Source organism: Eurypyga helias, unplaced genomic scaffold, assembly GCF_000690775.1.
Source record: "Eurypyga helias isolate BGI_N326 unplaced genomic scaffold, ASM69077v1 scaffold3425, whole genome shotgun sequence".
Lineage (NCBI taxonomy): Eukaryota > Metazoa > Chordata > Aves > Eurypygiformes > Eurypygidae > Eurypyga > Eurypyga helias.
The window spans coordinates 337800-356363 of NW_010250685.1; positions in this window are offsets into that span (position 1 = coordinate 337800).

The following is an 18564-nucleotide window of genomic DNA, read 5'->3' on the forward strand; positions in this document are numbered from 1 at the left end:
ACTTTTTCTGAATTCAGTTAAATTGATGGCTTATGACCAGATTGTCCCTTCCATCAAAGACTTGGTATTCAAGGACTATGCTGAAGGACTTGACTCCAAACCAGAGAGTTATATAGAGCCAAACAAGTGGTAAATACAATAGCAGATGGTTTATATCAGCTTGACAGCATCGGTTTTGGCCAGCACCCAAAGCAACAAACTTCTGAGCTGGAAGTTTGAGCTGTTGTTTGAAGTTAGGAACTGAGGCTCAGGAAGCTGCATTGGTCTGTAGCTGATCCACACATACGTAGCAGAGACACCTGACATGAAGTTAGAGCAATGCTCCAGGCAGGTCAGTGTCAAAATAGGTAAAGAATGATCTAAGAAAGCAGCATGTATTCAACTAAGGAAATGGGAATGATACTTTGAATGAAATGCCAGTACGCAAAATAAAAGAAGTGGACTGATCATGTAGAAATGCCTAGAAAAGATTCATTACACAGGTCTTTTAAGAAAAGACTGGTTAGAGACTTCAGCTATAATCACACCTTTACAGTAATTATTTTAAGTATACAATGTGCATGAGTTGTTTGGATTAGAAGTTTTTACAAGCATAGCCAGGAGCATGTTAGATCATTATAATTTATTGATGACCTGTCTGATCAAGACCTTCTAAAATTTATGTTTTCCACAAATATAAAAACTGAAACCACCATGTTAAAAAATAATATATCCAAAAAGCCCAGAAAAGCAGTCCCCATTTCCAGCAATCTGTAAGAGCAAATCTGGTAAAGGCACCAAAAGGTTCTGTATCAGGCCCAAGCCAGCAGTTCAAATTTACTGGCAATTATTACTGCATCAACAACAGATAGCTTGGTTTTACTATCTTTCAGCATTTGTCATGCACAGACTGAAAAATGTCCCTGAAATTTCTCAGCTGTCACAGAAGCAGCACTGTCTATTCCCTCCCTTCAGAAAGACGAGGCTATTAGAAACTAATAGGCTCCTTCAGGAATTGGAGATCTTCCCCCATCTCAAATGTGTTCCTTCATCCCCCCAAAGGAGGGTTTTTTCTGTTCTGCAAATATGTAATGTCCTTGTAAAAGACATTTTACGGTACAGCTGAAGTAAACTATCTCAAGGAGAAAAGAAGAAAGAAGTGGTTTAATTTTCTTTTCCTTGTGCAAGTCCATCACGGTGGTTGGAGTCATAGCCGGATGGTCCAGCAGAGAATCTTGAAAATGAAAACCAGTCAAGCTCCCCACACAGGAGGAACTGTGAACATACCTTCTAAGTTCCTGTCTGTGAATTTCACATTGCAGCCATGGGCTGAATTAAATCTTCACTTGATCTAAAAATATATGGGATTAAGAGTCCCATGGGTGCTGCGATCAAAAGACAGAGATTTGATGCTACCCACATAATTTCCTAGTATGCTTTTGATTTATAAACTGCTGGGCTTTAATCACAGTGGCTTGGAGTACTGCTTGTCTCAAGGTGGACCTTTGACCTTTTTTTGTCTGTTACATAAAACAAATACTGAATCTTGAATAAAGGCATTCTCCGAGGACACCTTGATATCTTACTGCCCAAATGGGGATTCGGTTTCAAGATCCTTGTGTGGGGTACAGCTAGACACATCCTCTGAAGAGAAGGAAATTTTCTCCTCTGTCAGGTTTGATCTTTATCCTTGGCAAGTGTGTGGTACCAGAGAAGAGGAATATCTTTTGCTTAAGTTCTCCACCAGAATTATTTTACCTGGCTAGATAATAAAACCAGTAGACAAGAAACCCAGATTCAAGTAAAATATATACGGGAATGGGAAGTCTCAAATTTATAAGTAAAGTGACTTTTTCAGTGGAAAACTGGGACTTTGTCTTCAGTTCTGAGGTACTCTGTTGCTGAGTTGCCTCATCACATTTCATCACTAATATTGCACCAAAAATGAGGTTTACACTGAATCCTCACTGAAGATGCAGGGAGCAACAAATGCTTGAACTCTAATTCTGAAGCAGTACTCTTCATCTGTGATGGTGTGCTCCCCCCCACAAACTGCCCTTTTCCTGTAACCCTGCCCAAACCATAACCACCAGTGGCTGGTGTGGTGGATGTGTCTGGTCCTGATGGATGTATCTGGCTCAACCTAGATTTGGGGGAGACAGACAACAACACAATAGGCAACACAATAGGCACGGGCTAATTTATGGCAATGCACACAAGCAACCACAGTACTGGTCAATGTCCAACTTAAGCTAAATTTGGGGTCCTTTCTGAACCTCATGAATCAATGGGAAGGGCTCCCTGACAGTTTTTGTCTGACCCTGCCCTCTTATGAAGTAAATAATCAAACATACCTTACCATCGAATCTTGTTAAACCACTGTCGCATTTACTATTTACTACTGAACTTTGGTTATACCAACGATATATATTGTTACTTCTCTCTTGCAAGTGAAATTCACTCTCACCACAACAGCATCAGAGTGTTCAGACTGTAATCACAAGATGTTGGTTTTCTATATTTCAATGAAAAGTCCAAATTTGCAAATCTTCTTTTCCAAAAAACCTTTTCTGCTGCTGTTTGGATTTCACCTACTTTTAATTCTGTGAAAGCATCTAGTGGTATGAATAAGTAACAAGCTACATGGGATTTTAAAATTTTCATATCTTCCATTTCAGGTATTGTTGTTTTGCTCCCAAAAGGAAATTCTATCGTCCTAGCAGCATTTGAAGACTTTGTACAGAGCAGAGCCAAATATAATTCTTATTTTTCTTTTTTTTTTTTAAGACACCAATCTGACAGGTGAGTTTCTGACATACACCTTCTTGAATTTACCATATATGCAACTAACCATGAATTGAGCACATTTTCATCCTCCCAGGCTTGGAGCAGCACGTGCAGTGTAATCAATTGTTTTCCCAGGGAAGAAAACTGATATTAAAGTTTCTAACTGGGCACAGTATCACCTTTCAACAAGAACATCTTCAGCCTTTCTCTGAAATCCATTCTAAAATATGATTTGCACTTTACTCCCCTATCGTGAGCAGTGCTCTGAGCTAATACTGATTGGATCTGGCTTTGATTTCCAAGTTCTGCTACTGAGCAGGTTACACCATCCCTTTGCCCACTTCCCCTTCTGTTCTTTCTCTGCTTTGCCTGTTTTGACTGCCAGCTCTTCAATGTATCTGTAACTGTCTGCACAATTCCCAGCATAACAGGACCATGATCGCAAATGCAGTTATAAGGATGGTCATTAGGGTAACAAAGAAGTAAAAATTAATAGAGCCTGTCCTAGAAAAATATTTTTCTTGGGTGAAGCCGAAGAAACCAAACCTGTATTCTACTGCTCAATAAGAGACACCTTAGAACTCAGAGAGACAAACCAGTAAGGCTAACATTTACAGTTCCACAGTATAAATGTAACATTATTGGTTTCAACTGCATATGTAAATAAAGAACAAATTAGGATTTGCTGTTTGAAATAGGAATGTACCTGATATTGTTGTCATTACCAGAGTTTATTGGCCTGTATTCTGGAGTTAGAGTGGGAAATAAAAGTGTGACTAGGCTATACTACACTGCCGGAGTTGTGATTTTACTGTGTTACAACTTATTCCATCTCTGTAAAAGCCTTCGTTTGCTTTTTTTTTTTTTTTTAACATAGTCAGCCAACAATTAATTTTTTAATCAAGATTCAGATACAGTGTCATTACTGGTTCAGGTCTAATAATGAGCATTATATGACTGCCAGGGAAAGCGAGTGTTTGCTTGCCTCTTTGTTCTTTCCCATTCACATTTGCCAGGTTAATATTCTATATGCAAATTTTCATTTGGATCGTATTAGTATACAATCTTCACGTTAAAAAAACAGAACATTTTGGACTCTAGTAATCCTCAACCAGACAAAATACAATAGGCTTTCTTGTTATACGTTAACTAATTATCTCTGTGTAACACTCTAGGTGAATTTCAACAAAAAAAACTCTAATAATGTAATTAAAAATGTATAAAGGAATTAAAAATTAATTAAAAGGAGATCATACAAAAACTTTCAAATTTGGACTAAATTAAATGACTAGATTTAAGTCCCTTAGCTTTAAAGAACCTGCAGTCAGTAGATTAAGAATATTGGGATACCACTAAGACCTCGTGCAAAATAACGTAAACTTCAAATAAAGAAAAAAAATACTTTCAGAATCACCCAGGGTCTCATTCTCTTAAGCGCCACCTTTACCTTGCAAATAGAAAGGCTGTGCAAATAAGCGGCCACCAAGAATAATCATCCATATTCAACAGGCATTTGAAGGTGGTAAGAGAGAAGCTGAGTTGAATATCCTGAAGTGAGTTTACACTGTGAGCAGGAGAAGACTCAGCTTTTGATTTGTCCTGGCTCTGGGTGGGTTCTGGGTGTCAGCACTTATTGAGGACCTGTTGATACAGGCTCTCACTCATGCAACCAGGTGGATCCAGTGCTCCATGAAGGGCAGCACCTGGCAAAGCCCGCCATGGTGTCCACCCCTCCCATTGTTTCCAGCTCGCCTCCAAACAAGCTTCAGCCTTGCACAAAAGCATGAAATTATAGCTCATCCTGCCATTTGTGCAGACTTTCAGGGACTTTCCAGCAGCCCATGGAGCAGGGGCAGCCCTGGCCCATCCCATGTCCTGGGGATGGCTATGGGGAGTGCAGGCAGAGCATCTCAGACCCTTCCCTCCTGCCTGCATATCCTTGGCAGCAGGCATGGATGGAGGCACAGGGGTCACTTCGACCTGGTGGCACATTTAGTGGCAGGGGAGGCCATCCTACCTTGATATTGATTGCTAAGGATGGCTGGCTGCAGAGGAAAGGCTCTGGAAAATAAAATAATTAAATTAAGACAGGTCAACTAAACTAAAGTATCCCTTTTTATAATCACAACATTATCAAATATATTCCTCAAGCAAACACAGCAACCAGCTTCCATTAAGGTTCCCTTTGTAATCTGCAATAAGTCAGACAACATCTATTTTGAAAAAAAACCCCTAACAAGCTATTTTTTAGTTCTGCCAGACTTCTGTCTCAGGGTCATATACTTCCCTTCAGCACTGTGTGTGTGACTGTTTTCCGAACTGAGGACAGTAAATGACCTAAGCCAGCAACATCACATAAAGACCTAGTGTACAGACAGTGGAATTTACTGAGAAACTGGCAATAATAACAAACAAACATCTGTAATAAACCATCAAAGTCAAAATGCACTCTAAGTGATGTGTGCATGGAGAACAACATGGCTAATATAGAGTATTATTTATCACACTGGATATCTTCATCTTTGTATTGCTGCTCCATTCCTTCAGGTACCTCTATGAATCCAGCAGGTTATGTTGTTTGTTTGCTTGTTTTCAGGCTTTTTTTTTTTTTAGCAAGGTAATGAGACATTTACCTCTCTTTTTGAGAATTTTAATACATTATCTCTCTGTAGAAGTCATATTCCTGAAGGTCTGACAGAGGAAATAACCCAATCATCATGCAGACAGGAGGTTAAAATACCCTAAATCCTGAACACCTTCTGAAGTCACTCAGACACTGAGTTTAAAAAAGGTGTTAGAAATTGTATTGCTGTATTCAATCACATATGCATACACAAAGTCTTTCTTGAAACTACTTCTCCCTGTTTGCTTATTTTAGTTTATTAATTAGTGGCTATGAGTATTTCATACATTTGAGCTCAAGGTGATATCCAACAAGGGTTTTCCTAACAAGGAAAGGCAAGGAAAATACCTTACTCAGGTTCCTGTGAGGCTAAGGCCAATCCCTATCACCTTTGAAAAGAGGGAAGACAGAGCTGTGAGCAGAAAACCCTGTAAATTCAGGGGAAGTTGTTTAAAAATACACGTGTGTTTTGCCACCAACTTCTCTTTTTCTCCTGTAGGTTTTATTCAATGCAGAGTTCACGATACAAACTGAATGCTAATATTTACGGTTGGACTGGATGATCTCTAAGGTCTTTTCCAACCTAGTGATTCTATGATTCTATGATTTTCAACAGGAAAAAGAAACCATTAAGAAAACCTGCTCAAAACATGCTTTGGGCAACAAATTTATAAGGCTTTAAGTACTTAAATCCAACAGAAACTAATGGAGCTGTACGGAGTGATTAGTTACTCTTGATTGTGTCTGGATCTCAGATTAATTCAGGACCCAGATGGGATCAGACACTGCTCTCTTCTTTTATTCTCCTCTCACCTGGTGTAGGCTGAACACTCACTCTCTGTAGTCTCACTCTGGAGTCTTCCTCTGGTTTTGGTGTCATCATGCACCCAGTTGGATTAGGAACAATGCGATAGAATTAGTTAGTAATCTCCTTTGAAGAAAGAGGATTAACAAAAATATACAGACACCAGCTTCAGAATACTTACTGCAAGTAACAGAGATCTCTAACAGATCTCTTTCTGTGAAGAATGACCCCAGTGTGGACTTATTTCTAGTTCTCCTTCAGCAGGGTTTCTGGCCTAGGCACTGGTAACCAACCCTTCATGCACAGCTTTTCCTGCTTGTAATCCCTTTGTAGATGCCACAAATTCTTTCATACTTTCTTGCCTAGTTAGACAGACCCCTGGGTGTACAAAAAACAAGCCATTAATAGACAGCAGATAGGCTCACAACCTCACAGCACCTATCCCAGGCACACAAGAAGATCTATTCCTCATGTTATTCACCCCAAAGAGAAAAATCCCACGAGTACTCGCAGACCATTCCCTAATCTGATTAAATGTCCTTCTCAGACTTAATTTTGCATTTTAGCTAGTAAGAAGTGCTCCAGATAGGAAAGCATTGCAAAATTGGCTTGCTTAGAATAATGATATTGATAATGAGACCTTGCCTCACCTGGAGGAGAATGCCCCAATGCAAAGATGTCAGAGAAACCAGATCTTGAAGCAATTTTATGTTACATACACACACACAATGACCTTTAAAGACTTTGCCCACCAGGGAGAAGTTACGCAGCTAGGCAAGCAGGGAAAACATATGAACCTGAAAAATTATTTCCTCTGGAAATAGCTAATATATTACTGGCAAAATAGACCCACCACGTTTTAGAACATTATCCTGACCATGTTCACAGTTTCTAGCTAAGTTAAAAATCAGTCTGCCATACATTAGAAGAAAATGTGAGACAGACCTCCATCAGGAAGAGTGGTGGTATTATGCAGGCAGATTTGAATCTGCTTTGAAGATGATTAACTTGAGTGAAGCACAGAGTGGTTTGACAAGCCCTACATACCCCTCTGTCCAAGTGTAAGGCCTAGGATAAAACTTAAAAGAAGAAAAAGGAGTTACACACAGAGGTATTTTTTTCCTGCAGTCTATATGATATCCCACTACACGTTCATTCTCTGTTTCTGCTTGGGGGCAGAAGTAGCAGTATTTGTCTGTCTTGATAAGGATTTCTACCATAAAGCTAAGTACAAATGCTTATTAGCACAAAATCAGTGGATGAGCTGAAAAGAGGCAAAATCTTCTATGAGAGAAATCCCACTGAGTAAGGCTCTGTCTTACGAAACTTTATACACTGACAGCCCAGACATCTGTATTTCAGCTAATCACAGAAATTAAGGACTAGTAAGAAATGTCACTCTTACAATTCTTTGACCTATTTTAACTGTCTGGTTTAGGATGACTGAACTCATCCTGAAAAATACATTTGTCTCCATCAACTCCAAAGACGCTTATAACAGCACATGCTGTGATACAGCACATGCCGAAGCTTACAACCCTGTTGCAATGCTTACCAATCACACACAGTTCAAGGTCAGGATTTTCCCAGACTGTCTGTAGTTTTCTTTTATTTGGTTGGATTGAATGTCCATGTTCTTCACTAATATGCATTTACATTCTGTGTCTGGGTGCTACAGATCATTTTGCTCCCATAAAAATCTAATCTGCCCAAACACTGCTGCGTGCGTTAAATACGAATATATGTTATTATGAAGCTGTGCAGAGTATTTCTGCATCTAAAAACTAATTAGATATGCAAAAAGATGTAAGTGGTGTAAGAACTATCAGTAAAATGTTAAAGAGAAGATATGGATGTTTTGAAGAAGTTGAGGAAAATCAGGTTCTTGCATTACCAGAAAACAAAACAATTCCAAGCCTGAAATATCAGAGAGGCTCACGTAGATACCAGACTGTGGAGGCGTGAAAAACTGATATAGACTCAAGAGTGATCAAAAGTAGAAATGTAAGTGGGATCTCTGTTACTAGCTGTGATTAAATCTGGGCAATACGGCTGGGCAAAGGAGCAACAGAAGAGAAGCTAAGCTGCAGGAGCTGGCTCAGCCTAAAGGAGGAAGGGTAAAGAAAAAAAACAACCAGAGGTGGAAGAAATCAGACTGAAGTAGGATTTCTAGGAAAAAATTTTAGAATTATAATCTTATTTTTAATATGCATATTGAATTTGAGGTTGTAGCTGCTGGCTGACTTTACAGGATGAACACAATGCCTGTCCCATCGTGGGACTGTCTCCCTCTGATTCCAGGTTATGTATGCACATGTGTTTGTGATGGGCTTGCTCCCAGGATGGGGAGTTTCTTCCTTTCTCTCATGAAACAGCATTTCATGAGTCACGATTATGCAAAGATATTGAACCTGCTGCTTACAACTTTTATTTGTACACCAGGCATCATTTCGACTTTATTGCTCCCATTTGCTTTCTAGCTCTAATAACAGGCCTGCCGACAAAACCCACAGAATCCTTTAAAACACACAGTTCATTAGTTCTGTTTTGAAAAGCATTGTAGACACTGAAAATACATCTCAGACATAGATGTCTGGAATTGATAATGAAATTATGGTTCATTCTAGGGCAGGGGAAATCATAAAACAGATATTAATGTGGTACTTGGGTCCCTGGATTCTGTAATATTAGAAAAACTCTTGGATAAAGTGGCATTAATTAGGCATGGCTTCCATTTTACTTTGTGGAAGACTCTCAGAAGTGATACTGCTTATTTTGGTATTAGTATGTTTTTTCCTCTTTTCAGCTTTAAAAGCAATGCAGTTTGTATTGGATTGCAACCTCGGAAGGGTGGTACCGCTTCAGTATAACATAAAAATTAATTTCTAACACTTGCTGCATATTTTTCTCTACATACTACTGTGTATTTGATGCATATGCTCCTGGCTTGGGATCCAGGAGAGGTAGGTAACTGATTTAGGCCACGCTGAGTTGACAAACCTAGATGGAATTCATTCATTACTTAAACATGTAATTTCCAAACTGTTGATTCTTCACCTGTAATTGCTTTGTGCTTTGTCATTTTGGAGAATGGGTCTAAGACAAAATTAGCTGCAACTGTATTTGCTGCTAGGAAAGCTTTTTCTTTTGAATATCGCTGGGGAAGTAGAAGATTGCTAACATGACCAAGGAGAAATTTATTTTTAGATATATATGGGTTACATATATAAGCTATGAATAAGCTTGCACACTCAAGTGTCTGTTTACCTGTCCAACAATCTGTACTAATGACTTTTTAAGCCATTAAATATTTATAATGAAATTTAACAAAGAGATGGAGTTCACGGACATATTAAATTCCTTCCAATTTCATAAAAGCCCAAGAAGAGGGAGGATATTAACGCTGGCACAGAGAATAAAGGTAAGTTCACCCTTTATTAGACATCAGAGAATCCAGGTGGGTGTGAAAAACCACCCTCCTGAGCTCTGCTGCTCCTCATGCACTGACGTCAGGAAGTACACGTTTTTACCTGACCTTGTTACAGTCAAATTAATATTCAATGAGGGGAATAAATCTCTGTCTTCAGCTAATTCAGCACTTGTGCACCTGCAGAGGCGATGTGCAGAGCCTGCATGCTGCTCGCCCTGGCCCAGGACTAAATGGGAACCCCACCGTGGAGTGTTGCTGTAGGCCTTGGTCTTTCCACCCCAGGGAGATTTCCACTCAGGATGGATGTCGAACGTGACCCAGAATGGCTTTGGTTTGCTGAGAAATGTTTTTAAATTGATGTATCTGAAAGCAACTTTAAGCTCTTCTACATATTTTATCATGTTTGGCTAGTTGCTCTCTTCATGTGAATAATCTTAAGTAAACTGACTAAATTAATGTCATTTCAGTACTAAAATGGTGTCAGAAATCTGGCTTGAGCACTCTGAAGGCTGCTGGTTGTTTTTCCATATGCTTTTGCAGTGCAGGATACAGATTCTGACTATATTTCTGTACACGGAAGATTTTAGTGCCCCTTTTCACATTAATACATTTATATCTGCTCATGATATAGGGCAGCTACAGAAATAAGCAGATGGCCTCTATCCATGTCATTTAGTGCTATATTCCCAAATAACTTCTCCCCAGCAAGTTAGGGTTTCTTACAACAAAACACTCTCAAAGCAGCCATACTGGAAGTATCTGGTTTTCTGGGATGAGCAGTAAGGGGCCATGAGTTTGGATTCACATTAACTTCCCAGGATTGCTCAAATGTTCCTGCAGAGTAAGCAGTCTTCCCAAATGGGGAAACAATTATCCGAGTTTGATCATTTGGTTATTATCTCGCTAGCCATTTGTATTGAGTAATTGATTGTAAGGTATGGTACAAATAAATAAGTCCCATCAGGTTTTCTGGGAAAAGGTATCATTAGAAAAATGAGTTTGATTGTCTCTGCTCATATGGTATTGATCAAGAGTCTTCCTAGTAAAATAAATACAACTTGGTAAAAGTTGCTATCAATCCATGCCTAGAAAAGACAAATGGATAGTCCGCAGAGAGAGCAAATTGCAAGCACATTTAAGTAATAAGACACAGCAGGACATGCTATTGTTAGGGTAGACACCCTGAAGTGTCTTAATGTGATTATAATGTGGCTTCCTGAAACACAACAATTATAACTATCTTAGATAAAATATTATTATCAATATTCTGCAGGATTAACTGAAAGCCAAGCGATTAAATTTTTATTGTTCAACCTATGCCTACAGTTTTAAAAGGCAATCTTCACAAAGACAGTTTGTCAAAAAAGGCTTTATTCTTAGCAGCGATATTCCACATGTTACAGGCCCACTGAAACACAAAGCTTGACTCTAGGTTTAACACAGACACAGAGGTCAAAGCAACCAAGATTTAATTTCAAAACACATTGTTAAAAATTTATATGTAAATTATTTTTTGCTTGGTTAGTTAGCTAACAACATGTTCCTTCATGATACAGCCATAAAGTTTAAGAAGGGATTGAGTGCATTATGAAAGGTATTTAGAGCTTGTTTTCAAGATGCAAAAAAACCTTATTTAAATATACTATTTTCTTTTTCCCCAAGGTTCACTTGTGTTCTATTCTGTACTACTAGTGAGGGGGAGGTGGAAAAAATGTATAATTTTCATTCAGTGAGCATTTATCTTGTGTAGAAATTTAATTTATTACTGTTGAGAATATAGAATTTACCTCCCTTGGTACAGCTACTCTTTACCCTCATCATTAATGACTTCGATGTGACAGAGTGCACACGCGGCAAGTTTGCAGGTGACACAAACCTGGGAGGAGTGGCTGACACAGTAGAGGTTCATGCTACCATCCAGAGTGACCTGGTCATGCTGGAGAAATGGGCTGACAGGAACCTCCTTCACCAAGGGGAAGTGCCAAGTCCTGCACCTGGGGAGGAACAACCCCATGTACCAGCACACAACCACCTAGAAAGCTGCTGGAGAAGGACCTGGGAGTCCCAGTGGATACCAAGCTGGCCATATGCCAGCACTGTGCTTTTGTGGCAAAGTTGGAGAATAATATCCGGGGCTGTATTAGGCAGTGTTGCCATCAGGTTGAGGGAGGTGATCCTGCCCCTCTTCTCAGCAGCTGGGAGATACAGCTGGAGTGTTGGGTCCAGGGCTGAGCTCCCCAGTACAAGAAAGATAAGGACACGCTGGATCAAGTCCAGTGAAGGCTCATGATGATCAAAGGATTGGAGCAAGAGGCTGAGTGAGCTGGGATTATTCAGAAAAAGGTTCTTCTCGGTGGTGCCCAGTGAATAGCCAAGAGACAACAAGCACAAGGTGAAATATGGGAGATTCTATTTAAGCATAAGAGAAGGTGGTCAAGCAAAAGATCAAGTTGCCTGGAGAGGTGGAGTATCCATCCTGGGCGATATTCAAAGCCCAGCCTGCTCTGGCTGGCCCCACTCAAGCGGGGATCGGGCTAGATGGCCTCCAGAGATGCCTCAAACTTGTGACTCTGATGTGACAAAGAAAATGAACCCCTGACTTCCAGGTAAGTGGCTGGAAAAATGTTCTGTCTGAAGTCTACCTTCGGGCATGGTGTTTCCACTTTTTGCCTGCATGTCTAATGGCATTTCACAACGTCTTGGCAATGAAGCATTTGGCTTTAAGCATTGTGACTTATTAAGTCTTCCAAATTTTCACTGCTACTATGTGTAGCTTTGTGTTTTTGTGTATCCAGGTTAATTTGGCCTATTAAAGTTCTTGTGCATATTGCAAGACTTCTCTATGGGTGGATCTCTGTTACTGAACTTATCATATTAAAAGAATAACAAAACCAAGAATTCAACATCCACAAGGTGTATTCTGGCAGTTTTGTCTAAATTTTATGTTCAGATCTGTCACAGAAGCTTTAAAAATGCATCTGTGAATCATTTTTTAGTTGAATATTTGCTTTATGTGTTTATATATTTAAACATATTTTCATTAAAGAAACCCAAGATGACTAAACTTGATGGATCATTTTTATTAATAAATTTTTAAAACCTACATTCCACAAAATTGCTGGGAGCCTTAACTCCTCCATTACCACCAGGAGGGATTAACTGAGCATTCGTTTGCAAAGCCTTACCAGATAAATTAAATTCACATGTGGCATTTCAGGTATTAATATCTGCACAAGGGTGTTCTTGAAGTTGGCAGGCACACAGCAGCAAAATGAAGCTGACATGAGTTCAAAATGACCAATGATTTAAAATTTAGAGAAAATAATAAGACAACTTATTTGCAGAGACCATCTATGTTACTGTTTAGATTTTTCACAGCAGGTTACTTATCAACCTAATAGAAATGCTGACATGCACAACCTTAACTCCTGTATCACCCAGTCAGTGCTCTAATCTAATTGATTTGTGGTTGTTTCCTTGGATGAAGATATAAAGTGGATGTGCTTTCCAAAATGTCTTCAGTTCTTCTTTAGGACAAAGAGGCCGTCTCAGAGGTATCTGTGATTACATGACTCAAACAGATTTTTATGATTTTTGTGAGCCTGTTAAATGACAGTACATCATATTTTACACCAGCTGAACTGCAGCCCTATGAATAATAACAGTATTTTCAGCTGGTAGTACCCTTCCCTGACCTCTGTGGGCAAGAAGGTATTCCTGTATTTACTCAGTTTTTAAGTTAACACTGCAGTAGCAGCAGTTTTTATGAGCTATGTCAGATAATTATGTTGTCTTTCATTTTTCAATTATCTAAATTAGCATATAACATTTGCAGCAATGGGTATGTCATACCGCATTTTCTCCTCAAGTTCTTGCTTTCCAAACTACAAAAAATAGTAACAGCTATGAATTTTCTTCCTTTTCATTCAGCTTCATTATGCTGAGAAAAACAATCCATTATATTGAAGGGAGGATGGAAATAAAACCAGAACAAAATGGTACATCTAACAATAAATAACTACTAAAATATGCATGTTTGTGCCATGGCAAAAAAAAAAAAATTCTCATCAATGTAAATACAATTTTGGCCATGGTCTGTCAGTCTTTCCTTTGTTCAAGCTCTGTTTCACCTGGGGTGTGGGGAGGCAGCTCTTTTTTAATCCTCGAGCAGAAGAGAGGTAGCACTCATTTGTATTCCAATCTCCCAGAGAGATTTGAGATGTAGGGCGTGACCCTACAGACCACTTTTGAGCAGATAATGATAAAACACAGGCTTTTAAGATCAATCTTACTCCATTAGGAGTTCCCCCAACTTCACTAACCAAAACTGTATTAACCCGGAATGTGACAGTACCACTAATCCTACACAAGCATGGTAGGATTCCTCTTCTCTATCCAAGAAAGAGTTGGATGGGGATTTGCCAGAAAACCTTCAGGGATTGCTAGTGGCAGACTTTAGCACTCACAAGCTGCTGTTGTTGATACCATCTTTTGGGCCAAGTCTTAGTAGGATATATAATTTCAAGATCTGAAAAACAGATAGAATAGCATAGATGGATTTAGTGACTGTTATGTAACTGTGGACATAGCAGTAAGGGTTACATGATGAATGCATTTTTGTGATGGGGATTTACTACCCAGGTAGTAATGTCTTCTTGTGCATTTGGTTCATTCTGGCATTGTGGGTTTCCTGAATTAAATGTATGATTTGAAGCCAAAAGATATTTTAGTCAGTGTCACTTTCTGTAGCAAAAAGATATTTTATAGTCAGTGTTACTTTCTGTAGCAAACATTTATGAAAGTCTGAAACTTGATACACAAATATTTGAACATTTTCCCACATCCGTATGGTGAATCACTTATATAAATACATTCTGCAGTCTTAGCAAGTAAGGATCCGTTTCAGTAAGTCCCCCTTTTAGAAAATCTGTCATTCTCTAATCAACTTTGTCCTGTTAGTTTTCATCTGTCTGTACATTACAAAGTTCAGTAAATAATGAGTTCAGGAATGTAACTAGAAAAATAATTTCCAAAATAATTTTAAAAAAACCTAATCAAAACCAAGCAAGAATCATAATCAATTTGTCTTGTGAATTTTTTCCTTAAACTAATTTTTATTTGTAAAATATATTCTTGTTTGCTTCCCCTTTGAAAATGTTTGAAATTAGATGCTTAAGGGCAATCAATAATTTAAGCCACAAAAAATGGTTCCACTCATCACTTTGCTAGCTATGAATTTTATTTATTTTTCAAGTGAAGGTTGTTAAAAGTGATAGACCTGGACTGAATAGGCTGAGAGATGTTTCTATTTGACAGTATCTGTGCTGGGGAAAGGAATCACATTTCAAATGTTTGGGGATCAAAGGAAGTGAATGCAATCGCGTAAGCCCTAAATTGGATTGTTATGGCTTGTTTTATTTATGTAAACATTGGTAAAAGAATCAAATCACTGCAATTGCAATGCCATATTCAAAGGGCTATCTTGCAGAAATAACAGCAGATTACAGGGATGGCAAAGGATAAAACTCTACACCTGCTCATGTAGTGCTTAGTGGTAGTCTAGGAAGGAAACAAATAATATTCCAGGCTGAAAAGCAATGCTACCAAGATAGAAGTCATCAGTCTAAAGAAATATACCTCTCAATTATAATGATCAAGTACGATTTGCTCTGAGACAGTATAGAGGTTTAATATGATCCCCTTGTCAAAATAATCACAACCTACCACGGCCATTGCTCTTTCACAGTTCCTTAATGACAAGGTGAAGAGATCCAGCCTCTAATTTAGATGTATAGCGCTTGTAGAAATGACAGCAAATGACAGCAGATCTGATTAAATGGATTGGCAGCTGAAGCCCAAGGGTAATGCAAGTATTGGTCTACAGCTTAACAGTAACAGGATGCTCGATGGCGCTGACTCCCTCTGCAACCGGCGTGTAATTTCCGTTGCATGCTTACAGCAGTTTCACAAAAACACAAGCTTTGTGATTGCTGTGTGTAACGATAAATTCAAAACCCTGCCAGAAAAGACGCTTTCTCCTTAGCCTTCAGAGCAACTCTTTTGTCAGCAGTTGCTGTTTGGGTCTCTGGGAACACTGCGGAGCACAGGTCACCTGAGAGAAGGTGCTCTCCATGTTGAGTGATGGGACAGACAGTGTCAGCAAAGCCACAGTTTCATGATCTTTTCGGTTTCTCCAACATTCAGTTTTAGGGGCTATTTTTTGTTTATCTGTTTGCTGCAGTGAAGTTAAATAGCGTGGATAACTACATCTAGGTATAGCAACCATCGGTGTTGTCTGCTCTATAGCAACACAAGTAAATACACTCTAATTTTGCTGTTGTAACTTGGCAATAGTACATTTTGCATTGATTTGTTTTTTTCAGTAGAGACAAACAGCTATCTCTGTCCTAGGTACAGCCAATAACTTCACTTAGTCCATGAATTTTCAGGTGCCTTCTCTAATCTCTGATGCTTTTTGGATTAAGATCTGGATGATTTTTTCTGGTGGCCAGCTCATTATTTAGATTTGTATTAGAAAGTTGCGTACTGACTGGCACCATTGCAAAGAACACATGGGGCAGGGAGTAAGCAGATCTTTCCACTATCTACCACGCGTATGGGAAAAGCACCAAAAATGTACCAAAATGTTTATAGGACAAGACTAGGACAATAATTCAGCATTACAATAGTCTATGCCACTTGGGCACGGGTAGGAGTGAAGCGTTGCTCCACGCCATTCGAAAGCAGCAGGTAGACAGCAGCGAGACATTGTCAGAGATTAGGCTCTGGCTCTGACCCCTCTTGATAGTGCTGTAATCTGCTCAGGAATTTTACCCTGGAACCTAAGCACCGGTTTGTTTTAAGATCTATCACTGTCACCAAGAAATTGCAAAGTAGGAACAGCCACCATTACTGCCTGACCCTGCAGTATTTTGTTTTTGCTGCTGGTGGAGGCAGATGTCTGACTCACAAACCACACAGTGGTTGAGAAAAAAAAAACAGCCTCACGTTCTGAAATAATTTCTTAAGAGCCCTATAATATTTCCCAACATTTATGTTTATTTTTATTAAACAATTTAACGTATGCATGAAGAATGAGCAGGGCAGTCATTGACCTGGACACTAGAAAAATTTAAATTAATGTCTCAATTCCATCCCCCTACCTGCCAACAGACAGAAGAAATAATAACAGGTTCCTTGTCCTTCTCTGCTTAATCTGCTTATCTCTGCTACACCATCTACAACCACCACACACCTTTACAACATACAAAAGCAAATTAATCAAGAGCAAACACAAGTCTCTTCTGCCTAAGGGTTCTGTGTAAAAGGGTAAATAATCAAAAGGAATGCTACAGCTGATTCATATTTCTTTATCATGATCAAAAGCAAAAGGACTCCAATTCAGCAAGGAATATAAATGCTGTGTGAAAACTCACTTTTTCTGCCGCAGGTAAAACTGAAAACCTTCTCCACCGAGCTCTATCTAGTTTAAAATCCATTAGCTAATGCTTCATGCCCTAAGGTTAAAAAAGGAGCAAAAATCCAATGGTGGACGAGACATTTCAGATAGGTTTTCATGCACCCCCTGTGTTTTATGTATCCTTCTTGCTTCCTAGCTGGAGATGAATAGATTTTGAACGATATGACTTGTTAAATAATTGTTGGCTTTTCAAAGTTTCTCATACATAATCAGCTAATGAAGTGCGTTTCTCTATTAGTAATAAAGAAAATCAGCATCTAAAACAGAACAAAAACCCCAACAACCAACACTACCCTTAAATGTGTGATTGCTTTGGTCTCTATCGCGTGGTGGAAGAGAGGACAGGAGCCCTTCTCCTCCAAGGAGTCCCAGTTGAGTCCCCAGTTGCAGCAGCTATGGGATGGATCCACAGGCAGAATGATGGGGTCCTTCTCATGTACCCCACTGTGGCACACATGGGTTGTTCACTGCAATGGGGGTTGGGATCGTAGATTAAGCAGGGTGGAAAACAGGAAACAAATCATCAGCCAGCATAGCTCCAGAGAAGTTGAAGAGTTCTTTTTCAGAACTCAGTGATTTTTATGATTTTTAGATTTTGGGGGCAGTGGAAGGATGCTACTAAACCTGGTGATTAGAGGAAAATAAAACTGGTGAAATGGAAAGGTACATACTCCTCCAGTGCTGGGTGTTGAATAGTTTTAAAACTTTTATTACCATGAACACAAAGCCAAAATATTCCACAAAAGTTTCTACAACTGTTTCAAAACAGTTTCACACAGTAAAAGGGTATGCCAAATCTGTCACCATCTCACATTTCTAGGCCATGTGCTGTTAAATTTATTTCTACTTTCTATATTCTTTTCTGCTCTATTTAACCTTAAGCATCCAGAACCCAAAATTTTGTATCAACACTTTTATCTAGGATCTCCAAGTCTTCTGTTCCTCACAAGATTTACATCCTGCAGTGCCCTGCAGCATCTTGCAGGGCAATGTTCTACTCTCTTTTTACAGGTTTTGAACAGCATTATATTTAAATGGTACAAAACTATTTGAAGGAGGATAGAAATCATAAGAATATTTTTATTCAGCTTTTAAGCTCTTTGGGGAAGGAATTTCTTTTTTCTGATTCTGTATCACCAATAATAAAAGAACTATTTTGCTTTTGGAAAGGGGGGGGTTGTGAGGTTACATGAACCAACACAGCTGATAGATGATTCAAATCTTGACAGTTTTCAGCTATACATTGAAAACAGTGTATCTTATAATTTAGGCAGGAAGCAAAAATATCGTAATTCTGGAAAAAGAAAATCATTCCTTGATTCCAAATGGGCTGTTTCATGACTAAAATCCCACTATGTTCACTGGACAAGAAATGATGCTGAACAAGATCAAGAGGCCTTCAAAATTAGGCATTCATATTCTAAAATGTAATTCTTTCACCATAAAACACCACAAGGCTC